This window comes from Hemiscyllium ocellatum, chromosome 35 (assembly GCF_020745735.1).
Source record: "Hemiscyllium ocellatum isolate sHemOce1 chromosome 35, sHemOce1.pat.X.cur, whole genome shotgun sequence".
NCBI lineage: Eukaryota > Metazoa > Chordata > Chondrichthyes > Orectolobiformes > Hemiscylliidae > Hemiscyllium > Hemiscyllium ocellatum.
The window spans coordinates 30,776,622-30,798,757 of NC_083435.1; positions in this window are offsets into that span (position 1 = coordinate 30,776,622).

Consider the following 22,136-nt stretch of genomic DNA (forward strand, 5'->3'; position numbering starts at 1 on the left):
AGCACTCCCTCAGTACTGACCCTCTGACAGTGCAGCACTCCCTCAGTACTGACCCTCTGACAGTGCAGCGCTCCCTCAGTACTGACCCTCTGACAGTGCAGCACTCCCTCAGTACTGACCCTATGACAGTTCAGCACTCCCTCAGTACTGACCCTCTGACAGTGCGACACTCCCTCAGTACTGACCCTCTGACAGTGCGGCACTCCCTCAGCACTGACCCTCTGACAGTGAGGCACTCACTCAGTACTGCCCCTCTGACAGTGCGGCACTCCCTCAGTACTGACCCTCTGACAGTGCGGCACTCCCTAAGTACTGACCCTCTGACAGTGCGGCACTCCCTCAGTACTGACCCTCTGACAGTGCGGCACTCCCTCAGTACTGACCCTCTGACAGTGAGGCACTCACTCAGTACTGCCCCTCTGATAGTGCGGCACTCCCTCAGTACTGACCCTCTGACAGTGCGGCACTCCCTAAGTACTGACCCTCTGACAGTGCGGCACTCCCTCAGTACTGACCCTCTGACAGTGCGGCACTCTCTCAGTACTGACCCTCTGACAGTGCGGCACTCCCTCAGTACTGACCCTCTGACAGTGCGGCACTCCCTCAGTACTGACCATATGACAGTGCGGCACTCCCTCCGTACTGACCCTCTGACAGTGCGGCACTCCCTCAGTACCACCCCTCTGAGAGTGCGGCTGGGTAATGGATACCTTATGCCTCTGTTAACCTCCCTGGCCCCTGCAGCCTGGCCCACTCCCCGCAGCCTGCTGCTCGCCCTCTCCCGTGAGGCAGCCTTACCCGGTTCAATGTGTTTGTACATCCTCCTCCAAACGGCATACTGCAGAGGGACATTGAATCCTCCCTGGCTCAGATCTATTGGCAATTCCTTTGGCTTCCTCAACAAGTTTCCCGACCTGTCAGGAGCAGGGAGATTACCGATTCAGCAAGAATTGATTATTACCGGTCCAGGAGAACGTGGAAGGACGATGCAACGCAATGGCTATCGCTCCAATGGAGGTGCAGGACTAGAGGGCCCTGAGGGTCATGTGCAGAAGTCATTGAAAGGGGCATGGCAGGGTTAGAGAGTGGGTAACAGTGCAGGCATTAGCTGGGCTGTATTAGTCAGGACATCGTTTACTCGAGCTCGGAGGTGGTGTTGAACTAGTGTTAAGACCGGTCTAGAGTTTTTGATGGTACTCTTGATGGACTTTAGGATGGATGTGAAGGCACAGGAGAGATTTAAGATTGGAGGTTTCAGAGGATGAGATGCCAGCATTAGTCAGTGACTCTTTGCAAACAGCTGATTTTTGTTTGTGGTTACCGTTTGGCTGCAATCTCACATTTCTGTTCTAAACTTCCCAGCATTGGACAGGGTTTTATAAGGTCACCACTGGGAGACCAGTTAACGTTGAAGAAAGTTACTCTTTGGTGGCTGGGATGAGCCAGCACTGTTCTTTCGGGAGCGCATATAACCAGGCATCTCTGTGTGACTTAGCACAGAGTCTGGCTTTGAACAGAGTGCTGGGGGTTTCGAGATTGGGCGGGTGGGGGGCGGTGTGGAGTGATTAGGGGAAGGAGGTGCTCCTCTGCTTCTGCTTCCAACTTTTTCACCCTGGATCGATCGGTTCCTGCTGCCTGGTGGGTGCGGGGAGCATTCTGGATGAAGGGCTTTTGCCTGAAACGTCGATTTTCCTGCTCCTCGGATGCTGCCTGACCTGCTGTGCTTTTTCCCAACATCACTCTAATCTTGACTCTACTATTTCGTTACCTCATCTGCCCATGGGTATTCTTTGGCCCTAACCTTTATTTTAAAATTCTCTCTCTCTCTCTCTCTCTCTCTCTCTATGTCTGTCTGTCTGTCTGTCTGTCTGTCTCTCTCTCTCTGTCTGTCTCTCTCTCTCTCTCTCTCTCGTTGTGAGCCTCGCTTGAATATCAAGTGGGGTTTAAGTGTAGACTGTCCAAGGTTCAGACTAATGCTTAAAAGGTTTAACGTACTACAACGGCATAGTTGATAAACAAGGAAACCAACAAATAAACTGATTAAGGAGTTAGTAAAACACAGCCAGGATGCCAGGAAGGTTGTGTGTCACGGCTACGGTATGTGGGAGCTCCTGGATAACAGATGACCCGGGACAAACACATTTGCGGCTTAAGTGTTAAGGGTTGGGGGAGGTTTGGCTCAGAGTTGGAGGTGGACGTGCAGAGACTGAGACACATCAGGGAGAGGGCAAGTTACACCCACTTGCTTTATACCAGAAGGCAGTCACACCCTTCGGGTAGGGTTTGACCAGCCTTTGCAGTCGTTTAGTCGTTTTCTGGCTCTCTGGGGTGGTGTGGTGGGGAGCTGTAGGGTGGATGAGCAAACTGAGCATGGCACTGGTGCAGATGAGCCTTTCAAGCACGGGGAACAACCAGGAATAGCGAGATGGTGGAGGAGGGTGAGTGGGAATGCCCCCATTGCTTTGGAGAAAGGCATGAGTCTAGATGACTCTGTTGCCTGTCCAGAGCCAGGACTCAGGACACCTCCTCATGGCCAGCAAGGAACTTGCAATGGCAGTCACAGTCCACGGAGCTGCTGACAACATACCTACAACTACGGCACGGTGGCAGTGGTTAGCACTGCTGCCTCACAGCGCCAGGGACCTGGGTTCAATTCCCGCCTCAGGCGACTGACTGTGTGGAGTTTGCACGTGTCTGCGTGGGTTTCCTCCGGGTGCTCCGGTTTCCTCCCACAGTCCAAAGAGGTGCGGGTCAGGTGAATTGGCCATGCTAAATTGCCTGTAGTGTTAGGTAAGGGGTAAATGTAGGGGTACGGGTGGGTTGCGCTTCGGCGGGTCGGTGTGGACTTGTTGGGCCGAAGGGCCTGTTTCCACACTGTAAATAATCTAATCTAAAAATAATCTAAAACTAAGGAAAAGGTTAATGCGATGAGTTGGCACTGAATTAAGACACAGAACCTCAGAGGTAATCATCTCTGAGTTATGCGCAAATAAATTGAGAGAATTTAATACGTGGCTCTAAGGCTGGGTGTAGGAGAAGAGGGTCAAGATTAGAGAAGCACAGCAGGTCAGGCAAAAGCCCTTCATCAGGAAACATCCTGCTGCCTGACCTGCTGTGCTTTCCCAGCACCACTCTAATCTTGACTCTGATCTCCAGCATCTGCAGTACCCACTTTCACTGTAGAAGAGGGCTCTAGTTCAAGGGGCACCAGAACTAGATTAGATGAGATTACTTGCAGTGTGGAAACAGGCCCTTCAGCCCAACAAGTCCACACCGACCCGCCGAAGCGCAACCCACCCAGACCCCTACATTTACCCCTTCACCTAACACTACGGGCAATTTAGCATGGCCAATTCACCTGACCCGCACATTGTTGGACTGTGGGAGGAAACCGGAGCACCCGGAGGAAACCCACGCAGACACGGGGAGAATGTGTAAACTCCACACAGTCAGTCGCCTGAGTCAGGAATTGAACCTGGGTCTCTGGCGCTGTGAGGAAGCAGTGCTAACCACCGTGCCACGCACTAATACTGGGGAATGTGAGATCTGAACCTTTGGACAGTCTACACCTAACCCCCACCTGGTGTTCAAGCAAGGCTCACAACTCGGGAGAGAGAGAGAGAGAATATTTTAAAATAAAGGTTGGGGGTAAAGAATACCCTTGGGGCAGATGAGGTGAACAAGCAGTTGAGTCAAAATTAGAGTGGTGTTGGAAAAGCACAGCAGGTCAGGCAGCATCCGAGGAGCAGGAAAATCGACATTTCAGGCAAAAGCCCTTCATCAGGAATGGTCCTGGGATGCTGCCTGTCCTGCTGTGTTTTTCCAGCACCACTCTAACCTTGACTCTAATCCCCAGCATCTGAAGTCCTCGCTTTTGCCTGATCAAGCATTGGAGGCCAGGCGATGGAGAAAGATGGGCAATGATAGACTGTGACAGGGAGCAATAATCAGAGAATGTGTCAGCAAATAAGGTTAACCAACAACGAGATAAAAAGAAAGGTCCTCTATTTGAGTGTACGTAGCTTTAAAATCGAAGCACATGTATTGAATGGAGAATGTCCATAAATAGCTGCAATCAGTGAGGATGATCTGATAGTTATCACAGAGATACCGCTGCAGGATGACACGGATAGGGACCTGAATTTTGAAAGCTGGAGTATATTTAGGAAGGACAGGAGGCTAGGAAACAGGGGTGTTTTTTTTAATGAATGATGGTATTAGCACATTAGAGAGTTAGATGTGGAAACAGTTCGGTTAGAGACGAGAAATAACAGAGTGAGAAGTCACTGACAGAACGGTGTGCTGGACTCCTATTGGTAACCACTCAGCAGGTGCAGCATAAACGGGAGCTTATCAGAAAGTTTGTAATCTGGAAAGGCAGACAGGTGAAAGAGGAGCTCAGCGAAAGTTTTGGGATAGTTTCTTGGAACAGCACATTCTGGATCCCATCAGAGAGCAAGCTATACTAGACCTGGCATTGTGTAATGAGATAGAATTAACTAATGATCTCCCTGGGCAGCAGCGATCACAACACCCTTTATTTACTTGTGCACAGTCCACTTGAAGTCAGTCCCGAAAGTGAGGAGTTTCTGAATCCGCCGTTTATTCAGTTTTTTTCTCTTCCCTGCACTACCACTTGAATTTTAAAGTGAATCTGAGGGAGAGAAGACTGAGTCCAATACCTGCATTTTAAACTGAATTAAGGGCAATTAAGAGGGCAGGGGAGCAGAATTAGATAAGGTGAGCTTGTAAACTATGTTAAAGGATAACTGAATAGAGACATGATGCGTATTTGAGGGGATAGTTCAGAGTACACAAAATAGAAATATTTCAACGAGTAATGACAATCCCAGAAATGGACCCACCATCCATGTTGAAATTTAAAAAACACATTAAAGAGAACAAGCATCTAAGTGCACAAACACAGATCAGACATTTGGACAGAATATGAACAAAACAGAAATAATGATGAGAAGATTAATAAGAAGGAAAAAAGGAGTGAGAGAAAGCTAGATAAACGTACAAAGCAGGCAGTGAGCGTTTCTATGAATATGTTGTATAAAGGTAAAAGAATAAACTTTGGTGGTTGACAAAGTAATTTGGGAGAATTAATGGAAACAAAGAGTTGCGAGATAAATTGAACATGTGTTTTGTCTTCACCTTCACTGTAAATAACACAAGCTACAGCCTGGAAGCTGCAGGAAATGGAATAGAGGGAGGGATCTAGGAAAATGATGAGCACCAGGTCAGTGATACTGAACAAACATTTGGAGCCGCGGACCGATAAATTCCTCAGTCCCAAATGAATTCATACTAGGACCTTAAAAGAGTTTAGTGAGCTCATTGATGCATCTGATTTTCTAAAATGCCTGAAAGGGCCATAACCAGGTCCAGGAAGCGGGCCGTGGAGGGGGTCATTAGGGCCAACTGCCTGCCCCTCTTCTGTGGTTATGTCAGAGCCCGGGCGTCTCTGGAGAGGGAGCATGCGGTGTCCACCCTTGACCTATTCAGGGAGAGGTGGGCACCGCAGGGAGTGGAGTGTATTATTTCCCCCTCTATATTGATTTAATCCCTGCCCTTCCCTTCTCTATTTGATCATGTAGCATTGTCCTGTCTCTCTCGAGAAGGGCACTGCTTGTCCCTGGCCACTCGGCTGTTTCCTCTCTCCCTGGTGGTGGAATACAACTAAGGCTTGTCGTTCTTCACTGTGTCCGACGCCTGCACACACATAACATGGGTGCTGGGGAAAAATAAGGACGGCCGCTGTTAGGCCTTAGTGTGGGGAGAAATGTTTAAAAAAGGTGAAAGAAAAATGCCTGAGAGGCATCATTAGATTAGAACACAGTGAATGTAACTCCTTTATTCAAAAAGGGAGGGAGACACCAAACAGGTCACGTAGCCTAATATGTGTCGTAGTGAGAATGTTAGAAGTTATTTCGAAGGACCTTACGTGAGAATTCAATACACCATAGTTTTTCAAAGGGAAATCACGTTGAACAAATTCATTGGAGTGCTTTGAAGAAATAACTTGTGCTGTGGGTAAAGGGGAGTGTATTAGATATCCATAAGGCTTATGGTAATGTGCCACCTTAAAGGTTATTGTGGAAAATAAAGGTGTATGATATGGAGAGTACCATCGATGGAAACTTGGCTGGCTAATTACCATAAGTATAAGGCAAGTCATTCCCTGCTTGGGAAGATGTGATGTGTGGTGTGTCACATGGAGAGCTGTTGGAGCCTGAACGTTTTAGCCATTTTTATAAAAGAAGGTATGGTTGCTAAATTTTCGAATCACAAACAAGTTAGGTAGAAAGATAAGCTGTGCTGATGACAGAGGGAGGCTAAGTAAGAATATAAATCGGTTCAGTGAGTATGCAAAGGTCTGGCGAATGGGGTATAATGTGGAAAAATGTAAAATTGCCCATTTAGTGTGAAGAAGACGCGAAACACTGAGAGTCTGCAGAGCTCTGAGATGCAGAGGGATCTGGGTGAGCCAGTGCATGAATTGCAAAAAGGCTAGTGTGCAGGTCCAGCAAGCAATGAGTTCTGCTTGAAACCAAGACTGTGTTGTAAGCAGCAACAAGCGACTGTGGCCAGGAAAGAATGGAACAGCAGAAAAGGACACACACAGCGAGAGGTCACTCACTTGTCAAAAATCGCCCCGATGTTCTAAAATACAAAGAAAGGGGGGAATGTCAGCTCAAAACAGTGACAGTGACGGGTAACCAAACTCAGAGCTGAACAGCATTCAATGCTTCTTATTTATTCGCGATCAGGGTAACAGAGTCATACAGCACTGAAACAGACCCTGCGGTTCAACTGGTCTACACCGACAATGCTGTTAAACTGAACCAGTCCCACCTGCCTGCTCCTGCCCCACATCCCTCCATGCCCTTGCTATTTATGTACTTATCTGAATGTTTATTCAACATTGTAACTCTACCTGCATTCACTCCATCCTCAGCAAGTTCATTCCAAACACTCTGTATAAAAAGGTTGCCCCCCATTGTCTCTCTTCTCTCACCTTAAAAATGTGCCCCCCCTGGGTTCGAATCCCCCTCTCCAGGGCCAAGACCCTTGGCAGGCCACCTTATCCATGCCCCTCATGATTTTACAAACCTCTATAAAGTCACCCCCTCAACCTCCTACACTCCCAGTCTTTTTCTACCTCTCAAACTCTCCGTTCCTGGCAATATCCTGGTAAATCTTTTCTGAACCCTTTCCAATTTAATAATATCCTTCCTATGACAGGGCGACCAGAACTGGACACAGTACTCCAGAAGAGGCCTCACCAACGTCCTGTACAAACTCAATGTGATGACCCAACTCCGATACTCCAAGGTCTGAACAATGAGGGCAAGCATGCTAAACATCTTCTTCAACTACTCTGTCTCCCAGTGGTACAAGGTGGAAGGATTATGTGCCTGAACTCCTAAGTCTCTCTCTTCCATAACACTACCCAAAACCCTACCATTAATCATCTCAGTCCTGTCCTTGTCTCTGCTACCAAAATGCAATACCTCACATGTACTCAAATTAAGTGCTTAATGTCTGTATCCCAGTGGACTGTAGATTAACTGGAATGGTGCTGAGATTTCAATGGTTAAATTGTAAGGAAAGCTGACAGATACTAAGGCTGTTGCCTCTGGAACTTAAAAAGTTAAATGGAAACATTGAAGAGAGGAGCAAGTGTAGGCCATTTGGATTATCAAGCCTAAATTCAGTATGATCATGACTGATTTTCCATCTGAAGGCCATATTTCCACTCTCTCTCCCCATATACCCTTGACACATTTCAGAATCATACAATCATACTCCACAGAAGAGGCCCTTCGGCCCATCAAGTCTCTAACCACCAAAAAAACACTACTACCTACACTGGTCCCACTTACCCACACTAGGCCATTGGCCTTCAATACTATGACAGTTCAAGTGTTCACCTTTTAAAGGTTGCGAGGTCTCCTGCCTTAACTATCCCCCTTCGGTAGTGCACTTCAGACCCCCCCATTCCCCTCTGAGAAATGTAAGAACATTTCTCAAAATCGCCTCTAGGCCTCCTGCCTTTCACTTTAAATCTATTCCCCCTTGCTGTTGATATCTATTCACCCTGTTTGTGTTCCTCATAATTGTATGCACCTCTCTGAGGTCCCCACCCCACCCTTCTTTGTTGCAAAAGAAACATCCCAGGTTTATCCAGTTTCCCCAGAGATGGATTGCTCCCTCCCAAACCACATGTGTTGACAAATATATTTCGTTCTTAACTATATTCTGTGGCTTGGCCTCCACAGCCCTGGGTGTGAGAGAATTCCACACAGGCTTCCAGGGTGATAGGATTGAAGTATTTAAGCTCCTAAGGGGCGCAGTTGGTGGATGGAAGAAGCTATGTTGGGAGTCTGGGTCCCCAGGGCCCAGTTGAAATATTAGAAACAGACTTCTCAGGTCAGACGTTAATGACCACCACTGCACACCAAAGGCCGCAGGAGGTCAGAACTCATTTCTGCAAATGGCAACTGAAGCTACATCACGGGTATATGAATAGGAAGGGTTTGGAGGGATATGGGCTGGGTGCTGGCAGGTGGGACTAGATTGGGTTGGGATATCTGGTCGGCGTGGACAGGTTGGACCAAGGGGTCTGTTTCCGTGCTGTACATCTCTATGACTCCAAGTATCTGTCAGAAATCTGGGAGATTCTCTTAGTTGATTGGTTCGCTGGATGTGAACCAACATTTATTATTAATCTCTAATCGCCTAAAGCTCAGTGAATAGTCAACCACATTGACTATGGGCCTGAAGACACATGGAGACCAGATCGGGTAAGGATGGTAGATCTGCTTTCCTGAAAGGGGTGTTCGCGAACCAGATGGGTTCTTACAACACGGTCACCATCAGGGCCAGCTCTTTTATTCCGGAGTTTTACTAAATTCACATTTTAATCAGCTTTCAGAGTGGGATTCAAACACAGAACATTGGTCAAGGTGAGGGATGGGGTGCTGACTGAAATGTTCAATGGCATTGCCACTGCCTTGTCTCTGTGTTGTATCATTCGTCACAGGGTAGATGGCACAGAGAGGGGCCATTCATATTCCACACAAGATGCCTCTCTCATCCAGCATGGCCCTCCGTCAACCGCTTGTGTAGCTTCTCCTTAAATCAGAAAGGGGTTCAGAACGACGGGGTGGTGAGTTTGGAGATTTTGGGGTCCCGAGCCTCAGTGGCCACCCCAGGGCTCTGATGGAGTTACAACTGCGAGCTACACTGACAGGGAAACCCCCCCAACCTGGGCTGGAAGGGCCCTCACTCTCGCACACATTTCCACACCCCCTCTGCCGCCTCACATTCGGAGTCACCACAATTGCCACCTCTCACAGTGGGGTGTCAGCATGGTTCTACACTGCCCACTTCATCCTGCGGGAGTGAATTTCACCTGCTCAACACCGACTGGATAAAGAGATTCTTTCCGAATTCCCCGTTCGATTTCCTGCCTTATATTGACAGACTGTAGATCCCTCCCACGAGAGAAAACAATCTCTCTCTGGCCACCTGAATTACCCCACCTTAATGATGCTGCTCCCAATACTTGCAACAATCCCCATAAACACACCTCGGCACAAAAGGTAAGATCAAACCTAGGGTCTTACAGGAGAGGGGGGGGAGAGAGAGAGAGAGAGAGAGAGAGAGGGAGGGAGGGAGAGAGAGAGGGAGGGAGAGAGGGAGGGAGAGAGGGAGGGAGAGAGGGAGGGAGAGAGGGAGAGGGAGGGAGAGAGGGAGGGAGAGGGAGAGAGAGGGAGAGAGGGAGAGAGGGGACCAGCCTGGACCTGCCTCTCGGGGTCCAGCAGCCTTAAAAATTCCATGAACACTTTCAGTGAATAGTCATGCTGCTAAAGATCAAATCAAACCAGAGAAAAGCTGAGCTGGGAGAACTGGCCGCTCCCCATTTCACTGTACAAGAGTTTTTTTTAAACTTGAAAGCCTTTTGTCTGAGGCGGGATCTGTTAGCTATAATCAAACTGGCCCTAAAACCCATCCAAGCCCAAACATTTCAGAACCTGTGCATTTATGACCTCCTGAGGGAAAAAAAAACCCAAGGACAACATAGCCTTGTTAAAGGAACAGCATTGTCAAAATGTCAACACATTTTCGGGATCATCCTTGTAAGTCTTCTCTTCACCTGAGCCTCCTGGTCCTTTATTAATAATATTGAGACAGAACTATACACTCCAAGTGCTGGCTCTGCTCCTATCTGCACCATCGGTTCCCTGGATCCCATACCAACATTGCCCAAGGCTTGATACACGTTCAGTGCCAGCTCTCGACAGCCCCATTAGAAATAAGGGATGGCACTTGACTTGATTCAGTTAAAAGAAGTTCTGATGGTTAACTGCCAATCGTCACTAACTGGTGCATTCTTCAAGCTAGTGTCTTAACTAACCGAAGAAATAGTGTTCTCCTCTCATATCGCATAAATTACATGTTATATGTAGCTCATAAACAAACCTTATGGCCCATCTAGCCAATGCTACCCCCCTCCCACCACACACACACACACACACACGCACACACACACACACCTATATCCATCATCGCTGTCAATGTATCTTTAATATCTATTCGTGGGAGATGGGCATCGCTGGCTATGCCAGCATTTATTTCCCAAGGGGGCAGTTAGGCATCAATCATGTTGCTGTGGGTCTGGAGTCACATGTTGGCCAGACCAGAGAAGGAGGGCAGATTTCCTTCCCTAGAGAGCATGAAGGAACCACATGGGTCACTACGCAATCGGCACTAGTTACCACTAGCTTCAAAATGTTCGCTCCCCCTTTTTACAAAATGTCCTGACGAGTCACACGCGTTGTGAACTTGCGCCTATTCTTAAAATGCAGAGAGGCCAGTCTCCTCACCTTAAGCAAGGGGATATCTTGCTGCGGTAATTTCTTCTTAATATCCGAGATTAAGTGCTCGACGGTGACGGGGTTCCCTCCGCTTTGAGTGGTGCTTTCTTCCAGCTGCTGCAGGAAATGCTCCTCTTGCATCTCAACCTGTCCCTTGATGGTGCCTTCCTCCTTCTCTAGAAACTTCCGCAGGTCGTTGAAAGCGTTTTCGATCTTTTCCCGGACGGCGTCGCCTTGATTCTGGGCGGAGGAACGCACGTCAGCAGCACCACAGAGACAAAACGGGCCTTCGCGAAGACCTCTCCCCCCAGCAACACCCCCACCAGTACCTTTTCCCATCGAGAGAGCTGAACCGGTGACCTCTACCTACTGTCACCAGCAGGGGAGGTGGAGGAAGTCACCTGGCCGCTGTCCAGAGCAAGGGCAGGGGGAGATGAGAGACAGCAGTTAGCTCTCCACCCAGGTCAAATGCACGTATTGTCCCGTCACAGCCTCATAGCTGGAGAGAGTGGCCGCATAAATGCTGGAGGGAGACAGTGGCACAGCGGAAATATCACTGGAATGAATAATTCAAATCCCACTCTATCACAGCAGCTAGTTGAATTTAAATTGCATCAATAAGTTTGGAATTATGAACACGTCACAGTGACGGCTTGGACCAGGGATTATTGGTTCACTAATCAGGATTCTGTTGTCCTTACCTGGTCTGGCCGATGTGCAAGGAGCTGGCCATTCAGCCCCTCTGCTGTTGAACACGGTCAGGGCTCATCTCATCTCAGCCTCAACTCCACTTTCCTGCCCGCTCCCCACAATCCTCGAAGTCACTGCTAGTTAACTTTCTATTTCCTGCTCCCGAGACAGAGAATTCCACAGGTTGATGACCCTTTGAGAGACACAACTCCGCCTCATCTCTGTTTTAAAATCCCCTAAAGCCATGACCTCGCGTTCTAGAACGGCAGCTGCTACTATGGCCAAGGCGTTGACCTCTGGTTCTCTGCCGATCTCCAGTCACCTGGTATCATGGCCAAGTGCTGGCTCTGCTCCTATCTGCGACATGAGTTACCCGAGTCCCATACCAACGCCGGCCAGTGATTTTATGGGCGTATTGTGGGGACAGTGTATCGGCAGACCACATACGTCTGGAAAGATGACGACTCCAATAGAAATCGTGAGTTGACAGGCAGGAGGCTGGAAGGACACAGTAAAGCCAGGCAGTTTCTGCTCGATGGTCACCCTGCAGCATGTCAATGAGTCATAGAGTCATAGAAATGTACAGCACGGAAACAGACCCTTCGGTCCAACTCGTCAATGCTGACCAGATATCCCAACCTAAATTAATCGCTTGGACCAAATGCTTCCTATTCATGTGCCCGTCCAGATGCCTTTTCAATGCTGTAATCATACCAGCTTCGAACAGTAGCTCATTCCATACACGCACTACCCTCTGTGTGAGAAAAGTTGCCCTTTAGGTCCCTTTTTATCTTTCCCCTCTCACCCTAAACTTGAACCCTCTAGTTCTGGACTCCCCCACCCCAGGGAAAAGACCTTGTTTGTTTATCCTGTCCATGCCCTAACAGCAGTCAGGTGATTGAAGAACTCATAGGCTGACAGATTTTGGATAAATGCAGATGGAGCAGGGTTGTTGTTATGGGTGACTTCAACTTTCCCAATATTGACTGGAACCTCCTTAGTGTGGGTGGTTTGGATGGAGCTGTTTTTGTCAGGTGTGTTCAGGAGGGTTTCCATACTCAGTATGTAGACAGGCCGACCAGGGGAGAGGCCATTTTGGATTTGGTGCTCGGCAACGAGCCAGGACAGGTGTCAGATCTCGTGGTGGGAGAGCACAGTAACCACAACTGCCTCACATTTACCACAGCCTTGGAGAGGGAAAGGAGCAGTTCCAAGGGAGATATTTAATTGGGAAAAAGAAAATTATGACAGGATCAGACAGGAGTTGGGAAGTACAGATTGGGAGCGATTGTTCCACAGAAAGGAGACTATTTAAGGAGCAGTTCTTGCGAGTGATGCACAAATTTGTCCCTCTGAGACAGGTAAGAAAGGGGTACAATTAAGGAACCTTGGATGACGAGAACAGAGGAGTTTCTCATCAAAAGGAAGAAGGCAGTTTATGTAAGGTGGAGGAAGCAAGAATCTAGCACAGCATTACAGGATTACAGGCTTGCTAGAAAGGAGCTCAGAAATGGACTGAGGAGAGCCAGGAGGGGGCATGAAAAAGGCTTGGCAGGAAGGATTAGGGAGAACCCAAAGGCATTCTACTCATACGTGAGGAATAAGAGAATGATCAGGGAGAAGGTAGGGCCAGTCAGGGATAGCGTAGGGAAGTTGTCTGTGGAGTCTGAGCAGATAGGGGAAGCCCTAAATGAGTTTTTGGCTTCAGGTTTCACTAAAGAATGTTGTGAATGAGAACTTTGAGGAGCTGGGAAACAGGATTGAACAGATCGAGATTGATGAAGTTGATGTGCTGTAAATGTTAGCAAACATTAAGATTGATAAGTCCCCAGGGCCAGACCAGATTTATCCTAGGCTGCTCCAGGAAGCGAGAAAGGAGGTTGCTAAGACTCTGGCGAAGATCTTTGCTTCCTCACTCTCCGCGGGAGTCATACCAGAGGATTGGAAGATGGCAAATGTTGTTCCTCTTTTCAAGAAGGGGAACAGGGAAATCCCTGGCAATTACAGACCAGCCAGTCTTATGTCAGTGGTGAGCAAAGCTTTGGAAAGAATTCTGACGGATAGAATTTATGACTATTTGGAAAAGCATAGCGTGATTAAAGACAGTCAGCATGGCTTTGTAAGGGGCAGGTCATGCCTAACAAACCTTATTGAGTTCTTTGAGAGGATGACAAGACAGGTTGATGAAGGTCGAGCAGTGGATGTGGTGTATATGGACTTCAGCAAGGCATTTGATAAGGTTCCCCATGGTAGGCTCCTTCATAAAGTCAGGAAGTATGGGATACAGGGAGATTTGGCAATCTGGTTTCAGAATTGGCTGGCTGACACAAGGCAGAGAGTGGTTGTAGATGGAAAGTATTCTGCCTGGAGGTCAGTGTTGAGTGGGGTCCCGCAGGGCTCTGTACTTGGGCCTCTGTTCTTTGTAGTTTTTATAAATGACTTGGATGAGGAGGTTGAAGGGTGGGTTAGTAAATTTGTAGATACCACAAAGGTTGGAGGTGTCGTTGATAGCATAGAGGGCTACTGCAGGCTGCAGCATGACATAGACAGGATGCAGAGCTGGGCTGAGAAATGGCAGATGGAGTTCAACCTGGGTAAATGTGAAGTGATGCGTTTTGGAAGATCTAAATTGAATGCTGAAAATAGGATTAAAGACAGGATTCTTGGCAGTGTGGAGGAACAGAGGGATTAGATTAGATTACTTACAGTGTGGAAGCAGGCCCTTCGGCCCAACAAGTCCACACTGACCTGCCAAAGCGCAACCCACCCATACCCCTACATTTACCCCTTCACCTAACACTACGGGCAATTTAGCATGGCCAATTCACCTAACCTGCACATGTTTGGACTGTGGGAGGAAACCGGAGCACCCGGAGGAAACCCACGCAGACACGGGGAGAATGTGCAAACTCCACACAGTCAGTTGCCTGAGGCGGGAATTGAACCCGGGTCTCTGGCGCTGTGAGGCAGCAGTGCTAACCACTGTGCCACCAAGATCTTCAAAGTTGCTGCCTAAGTGGATAGGGTTGTTAAGAATGCATATGGTGTTTTGGCTTTCATTAACACGGGTATCGAGTTTAAGAGCTATGAGGTTTTGCTGTAGCTCTACATGATCCTGGTGAGACCACATTTGGAGAATGTGTCCAGTTCTGGTCGCCCTACTATAGGCTTTGAAGAGGGTACAAAGAAGGTTTACCAGAATGATGCCTTATGGAGGGAGGTTGACTAAGCTCAGACTTTTCTCTCTAGAGAGAAGGAGGAAGAGATGTGACCTGATCGAGGTATACAAGGTAATGAGAGGCATGGATGGAGTCAATAGCCAGAGACTTTTCCCCACAGTGAGTGACCAGCATGAGGGGATCATAGTTTTAAGGTGTTAGGAGGAAGGGATAGAGAAGACATCAGGGATAGGCTCTTTACACAGAGAGTTGTGAGCACATGGAATGCGTTGCCAGTGGTGGTGGTGGAACCAGAGTCATTAGGGACATTTAAGTGACTGCTGGACATTCACATGAATAGCAGTGAGTTGAGGGGTGCGTCGGAATTTTAGTTTAGATTAGGAATAATCCTCGGCATATCGCGGGCCAAAGGGAGTGCGTTCTGTTCTATGCCTCTCATAATTTTATAAACCTCTATAAGGTCACCCCTCAGCCTCCGACGCTCCAGGGAAAACAGCCCCAACCTGTTCAGCCTCTCCCTATAGCTCAAATCCTCCGATCCTGGCAACAACTTTGTAAGCCTTTTCTGAACCCTTTGAAGTTTCACAACATCTTTCCTAAATGAGAATTGCACGCAATATTCCAACAGTGGCCTAACCAACGCCCTGTACAGCCGCAACATGGTGGAGGATTCAGTGATGGCAATGCCATTGAACTTCAGGGGGAAGGTGGTTAGATTCAGCCTTGTTGGATACAATCAATGCCTGACATTTGAGCAGCAGGGATATTGTCCAGACCTTGTCGCAGTTGAACACGGACTGCTTCAGTATCTGAGGACTCGCGAATGGTGCTGAACATTCTGCGATCAGTGAACACCCCCACTTCTGGCCTTACGATGGAGGGAAGGTCACTGATGAAGCAAAGGTAAAACTTGGAGGAACTCAGCAGGTCTAACAGTGGCTGTAATGCCACCTGACCCGCTGAGTCTTTGTAGCACTTTCTGTTTTAATCTCAGATTTCCAGCATCCACGGTATTTTTTGTTTTGCGTTTACTTTCATTGACAAAGCAGCTGGAGATTGGTTGGGCCTAGAAGGTCACTCTGAGGAGCATCTGCAGCGTTGCCCTGGGACTGAGATGATTAACCCCCCAATAACCAACGACCTTCCTCTGCACTGGATACCGTCATCATTCAGCAGAGAGTGGGCCCCCTGTTCTCATTGACTGCAAGTTTCTAAGGAATCCTCATGTTCGATCCAAAGTCATAACAAGACTTGGAGACGAAAACCCATCCTGGTTTTGTTAGGAACCGAGGAAACCCAGCATGGACTTTGCAAAAGCAAATCAAATAGAACTAATTTAAGTGAATATTTTTCTGATGTGAGGGAAGGCTGATGGGGATAAACAGCTACACGATAGGGTTGCCAGCAAACCAGAAGGGCATGGCATTAAAAGGGAAAGTGACAATATAGAAACGCAACTAGCCGAACACAATGCTCAGGACATAGTGGCTCAGTGGTTAGCACTGCTGCCTCATGGCGCCAGGGACCCAGGTTCGATCCCAGCTTCGACAGTCTGTGTGAAGTTTGCACATTCTCCCTGTGTCTGCGTGGGTTTCCTCTGGGTGCTCTAGCTTCCTCCCACAGTCCGAAGATGTGCAGGTCAGGGTGGATGGGCCTTGCTAAATTGCCCCCTAGTGTGCAGGCCAGGTGGGTTAGCCATGGGGAATGCAGGGTGACGGGTTGGGGGGAGAGGAGTGGTTCTGAGTGGGGACGCTCTTTGGAGGGTTGCGAGGACTCGATGGGCCGAATGGTCTGCTTCCATACTGTCGGAATTCGATCCAAAAATATTGTGAGGGATATACAGACAAATAGCCAAAGAAATTTTACAGAGAAATGATTAGCAATCACAGAGGGAGAGTAGAAGCGCTTGAGATACATGCATTTTTTTTTAGATTAGATTAGATTACTTACAGTGTGGAAACAGGGAGTAAAAAATGAGGTCTGCAGATGCTGGAGATCACAACTGAAAATGTGTTGCTGGTCAAAGCACAGCAGGCCAGGCAGCATCTCAGGAATAGGGAATTCGACGTTTCGAGCATAAGCCCTTCATCAGGAAGGGCTTCCTGATGAAGGGCTTATGCTCGAAACGTCGAATTCCCTATTCCTGAGATGCTGCCTGGCCTGCTGTGCTTTGACCAGCAACACGTTTTCAGTGTGGAAACAGGCCCAACAAGTCCACACTGACCCGCCGAAGTGCAACCCACCCACTCCCCTACATATACCCCTTACCTAACACTACGGGCAATTTAGCATGGCCAATTCACCCTGACCCGCACATCTTTGGACTGTGGGAGGAAACTGGAGCACCCGGAGGAAACTCACGCAGACACGGGGAGAATGTGCAAACTCCACACAGTCAGTCACCTGAGTCGGGAATTGAACCCGGATCTCTGGCGCTGTGAGGCAGCAGTGCTAACCACTGTGCCACCGTGCCGCCCATAATATTTAAAAAAGGGGTACAACTCTAAACAGAATGCAGGACTGGAGGGAATTGCGAGTATATTTGCAGTGAAGTAATGGGCTACAAACAGGGAGGACAATGTTGCAAATGTGTATAAACCACTGGGATGGTCTCCAGCGGTAGACTTGAAGAAGGTGAGGAGGCTTTGGATAAGGTACCACGGTGCTGTATGAGAAAGATTGCAGTGCAGAGAGGTAATTCTGTCGAGGTATCAAAGTTGTGAAGGGCTGATCAGGGAAAATCGTGTTGCTGCTGGTGGGAAGGTTGATCAGTGAGAGGAGGGAGGCAGACATGAGGAGAGAGCCCTTCCTGCAGCGGGTGGTCTGGCTACACCGCCAGAGGAGAGGCCAGGCTCAATCAGAGCATTTGAAGAGGGAATCGGGGATTAGTGTTTGTAAAGGATGGAGGTGCAGGGTTACAGGGAGAAGGAGACAAAGTGAAACCCTCCTTGACTGGATGGTCCGAATGACCCCCTTCTGTGCTGTAATGGGTGTGCGATTCTTGGGTCCAGATCTGTGGTGCAATAGAGGGAACACGAGAGGGGACAGGGTAGGGACAGGGAAGAGAGAAATACACAGGGAGAGAGCACACAGTGAGAAATGGAGAGAGGAAGAGAAGGCGGGGGACATTTTCAAAGGTCTGGTGGCAGTCTGTCAGGTAAAGCAGTTGCCCGCTTGTTATAAAAGTACAGTTGGAGGAAAACAGTGAGCTGGGAAACAGACAGTGCGTGAGATTCTGTGTCACTTTGTGTGTGTTTGCCTGTGTGTTTGTTCTGTTTCTGTGTGTGTTTGAGCATGTCTGTGTGTTGGCCTGTGTATTTGTGCTTATGTGCGTGTGTCTGTGTTTGCCTGCGTGTCTGTCTTTGTATGTATTTGTGCATATGTCTGTGTGTTTGTGTTTGTGTGTGTGTTTGTGTGTGCGTGTGCGTTTGTGTGTGTGCGTCTGTCTGTGTGTGTTTGTCTGTGTGTGTGTGTCTGTGTGTGTGTGTGTGCGCGTCTGTCTGTGTGTGTGTGTCTGTCTGTATCTGTTTGTGTGTGTGTGTCTGTGTTTGTGTGTGTGCATCTATCTGTGTGTGCGTGTGTGTTTGTGTGTGTGTGTCTGTCTGTGTGTGATTGTGTTTGTGTGTGTGCGCGTCTGTCTGTGCATCTGTCTGTGTGTGTTTGTGTGTGTCTGTCTGTGTGTGTTTGTGTTTGTGTGTGTGTGTGTGTCTGTGTGTGTTTTTGTGCATTTGGCTGGCTGTCTGTGCTGGGGTGTGTTGAGGTGGTTCATATGTGGTTCCAGAGAAAGTCATGGATGTGGGTGTTTTAAAAGACTTTTGGATGAGTACATGAATAGGAAAGGTTTGGACGGCCATGGGCTAGGAGCAGGCAGGTGGGACTGGTTCAGTTTGGGATTATATCAGCCTGGACTGGTTGGACCAAAGGGTTTGATTCTGTGCTGTATGACTTGATGATTCTAGTCCACTTACAAGGAGGGGACGGTAATAATTCAGCACTGAAGCCTTGTGTTTCATTATATTATGAGGAAGAGCTAATCTCCCCACCTCCCCCACATTATCCACAGGAGGTTGGGGGGTGATGCTGGAGAGTTCTGTTCCTTATTTGGTGACGGGATGAGGCCATCACTGGTCAGGCAGCATTTACTGTATTGTCCCGTCCCTAATTGCCCAGAGGGCAGTTAAGAGTCAACCCCATTGCTGTGGGTCTGGAGTCACATCTAGGCCAGACCAGGTGAGGATGGCAGTTTCCCTCCCTAAAGGACATTAGTGAAGCAGATGGGGATTCCTGCCCCCCTCCCCCCGCCCCCGACACTGGGTTATTTTCCAACAATCAACAACGTCATCATTACTCTCTTAATTCCAGATTTTACTGAGTTCAAACTACACCAACTACCATGGCCGGATTCAAACCCAGGGCCCCAGAACATTACCTGGGTCTCTGGGTTAACTGTCCAGCATTAATATCACTAGGCCATCACCTCCCCTAATGTGGTTATAATCTCTCCAAAAAAAAAGATCACTCGTATGAATTTCCTGGCACCATTCTTCCCTTCTCATTGTACGATGCACGACTGTGAAGAGGCAGGGCTCAAGATAGCTTTGGTCTCTCAGAGACTCCGGAAGCCTGAGAGTAGACATGACCAGATTGAGTGGTGGTGCACTTTGGAGGTCTACAGGGGGTCTCCTGCTCCTGCGTCATGAGCCTTTACGTTCCAGAGCCTTTACCACCGGTGGGATATCTGTCAGTGGGAGGCAGCTCAATGCAGCCACATTCACTACCTGGCCCCTGACGGCCAGCCAACTTGGAATTATACGCACTTAGAATTAGCACTTAAAGAGCACTGCCTCGGCCTCTTTAAGGAGACCTAGCAGAGGCTTGTGGTCTGTTATCATTCCACATTTACGCCCAGAAAGGTATTAGTGGAAGGTCCAGACTCCAAATATGACCACCGAACCTTCCTTCTCTATCTGAGTGTATTTACATCCTGCGTTAGCCAAAGTCCTGGATATATACACTGTTGGTGTTCCTCTCCACTAGGTCACCCATGAGCTAATCTACCCCAAAGCTGTACGGGAGGCATCACATGTCAACACCAGCTCTCACTTGGCATCGGAGTGTGCCAACACCTTAGAGGATGACAGCTGTTTCTTCACTTCCCTGAAAGCTAGGGTTTCGCTACTTGACCATTTCCAAGGCTGACCCTTTTTTTTTAACAGAGTTGACGTAAAGGTGCCAGGGTGGAGGCCTGGATATGGGTAAACTTTCCATCATCGTTCACCAGCCCAGGGGCAGACCTACCCTCCTGTACAGCCGTGGGAACCGGGGCACCTTTGATCACCCTCACTTTACCTTCCAATGGGTGTAACCCACTCTTGTCAACTCTGCAGCCCAAGTAGGTCACTTGAGGAACGCACACCTTCTCCCATCCAAGGTGTACGCCCACCTGGGAGAAATGTCTAAGCCCTGTGTCCAGGTTCTTTATGTGTTCCTGATTGGTCTTCCCTGTTATTAGCACGTCATGTAGATCAAAGGTGGTCTGGGATAGACCTTGTCAAATATTCCCTACCATCCACTGAAACAGTGCAGAGGCTGATGTTATCCCCAATGGCAGTGTTGTATATTGGCACAAAGCCTTCTGGGTATTAATTGCGGTATATTTCTGGGAATCCTTATCTAACCACAGTTGTGGGTTAGACATGGGTCATGCCCAGCTTGGTACAGGACAGCCCCTCCCTGCCAGCCTTGTGTGTAAATCCTCTGTGTGAGGGATCAGGGATTTATCCCGCTGGGAAAAGCTGTTTACCGTTTGTTTAAATTCCCCACAAAGACAAAGTGACCCGTTGGCCTTCACGATGGCTATGACCAGTGCTGCCCCATTCCACAAACGGGACTGGTTTGGTGATCCCTTCACTTCCCAGCCTCCTGATGTCTGCCTCTACTTTTACCCGGGAGGGAAATGGCACTGGGTGGGCCTTGCAGACTCAGGGAATTACCTCCTGGTCAACAGGCAAGGTGGCCTTGGCTCCTCGGATAACCCTTAGACCTTCCTGAAAATCTCCTGGGTATTTCATTAGGACGTCCCTCAGGCAGCCATTTTCTATTGCAAAACATTGAGCGAATCCAGTTCAATCTTTCTCAACTAATTTCTCCCCCATCAGGCCTGGGCCTGAACCCATCACTACAATCAGTGGGAACTGAACCAGCTACTTCCCATAAGAGACTGGAACCAAAGTTATAGCCTTAATCTGTATAGGTTCCCCGGGATAGATTCCCAGTCCGGTCAAGGTCTGAACACAAACTTAAGGCTTGGAGTCCAGAGTGAATTTTGCTAAAGACTGATTCTGTGATCACTGATACTGCTGGACAGGTAACAACCTCCATTATAGTTGGGTGACCATTCAACCAGACTTTTATTTTGATTGGTTCTAATTTGGATGTTGCTAAGCAGTTTAACTGTTCCAAACCAGGCATAGGTGGGGGTTCCAGGATGTGTGCACATTTGGATACCGGTCAGTGAGCTCCCTGACTCAGTACAGGCCCAGTGGGACTCTCTTGTTGGCTCGAGTCCACACAACAGCCATGACTACAATGGCTTACCAGCCCAGAACCTGAAGAAATCTACATCGGTCTGGACAAGGATGGGGTTTGTTTTGGGGTTTGACCAACAGTCCCTGTGTTCAGGAGATGTCCAGGGTGAGGCTGTGCAATGGCCTTCGCTCATGTGGTGTTCCCAATGTTCAGACAGACTACTGAGGGTGGCAGTGTGCCCTTTGTTCCCTGTGTGTCACTGTGACAGTGTGCACTTTGTTCCCTGTGTGTCACTGTGACAGTGTGCCCTTTGTTCCCTGTGTGTCATTGTGACAGTGTGCCCTTTGTTCCCTGTGTGTCACTATGACACTGTGCCCTTTGTTCCCTGTGTATCACTGTGACAGTGTGCCCTTTGTCCCCTGTGTGTCACTGTGACAGTGTTCCCTTTGTTCCCTCTGTGTCACTGTGACAGTGTCCCCTTTGTTCCCTGTGTGTCACTGTGACAGTGTCCCCTTTGTTCCCTGTGTGTCACTGTGACAATGTGCCCTTTGTTCCCTGTGTGTCACTGTGACAGTGTCCCCTTTGTTCCCTGTGTGTCACTGTGACAGTGTACCCTTTGTTCCCTATGTGTCACTGTGACAATGTGCCCATTGTTCCCTGTGTGTCACTGTGACAGTGTGCCCTTTGTTCCCTGCGTGTCACTGTGACAGTGTACCCTTTGTTCCCTATGTGTCACTGTGACAATGTGCCCATTGTTCCCTGTGTGTCACTGTGACAATGTCCCCTTTGTTCCCTGTGTGTCGCTGTGACAGTGTGCCCTTTGTTCCCTGTGTGTCACTGTGACAATGTG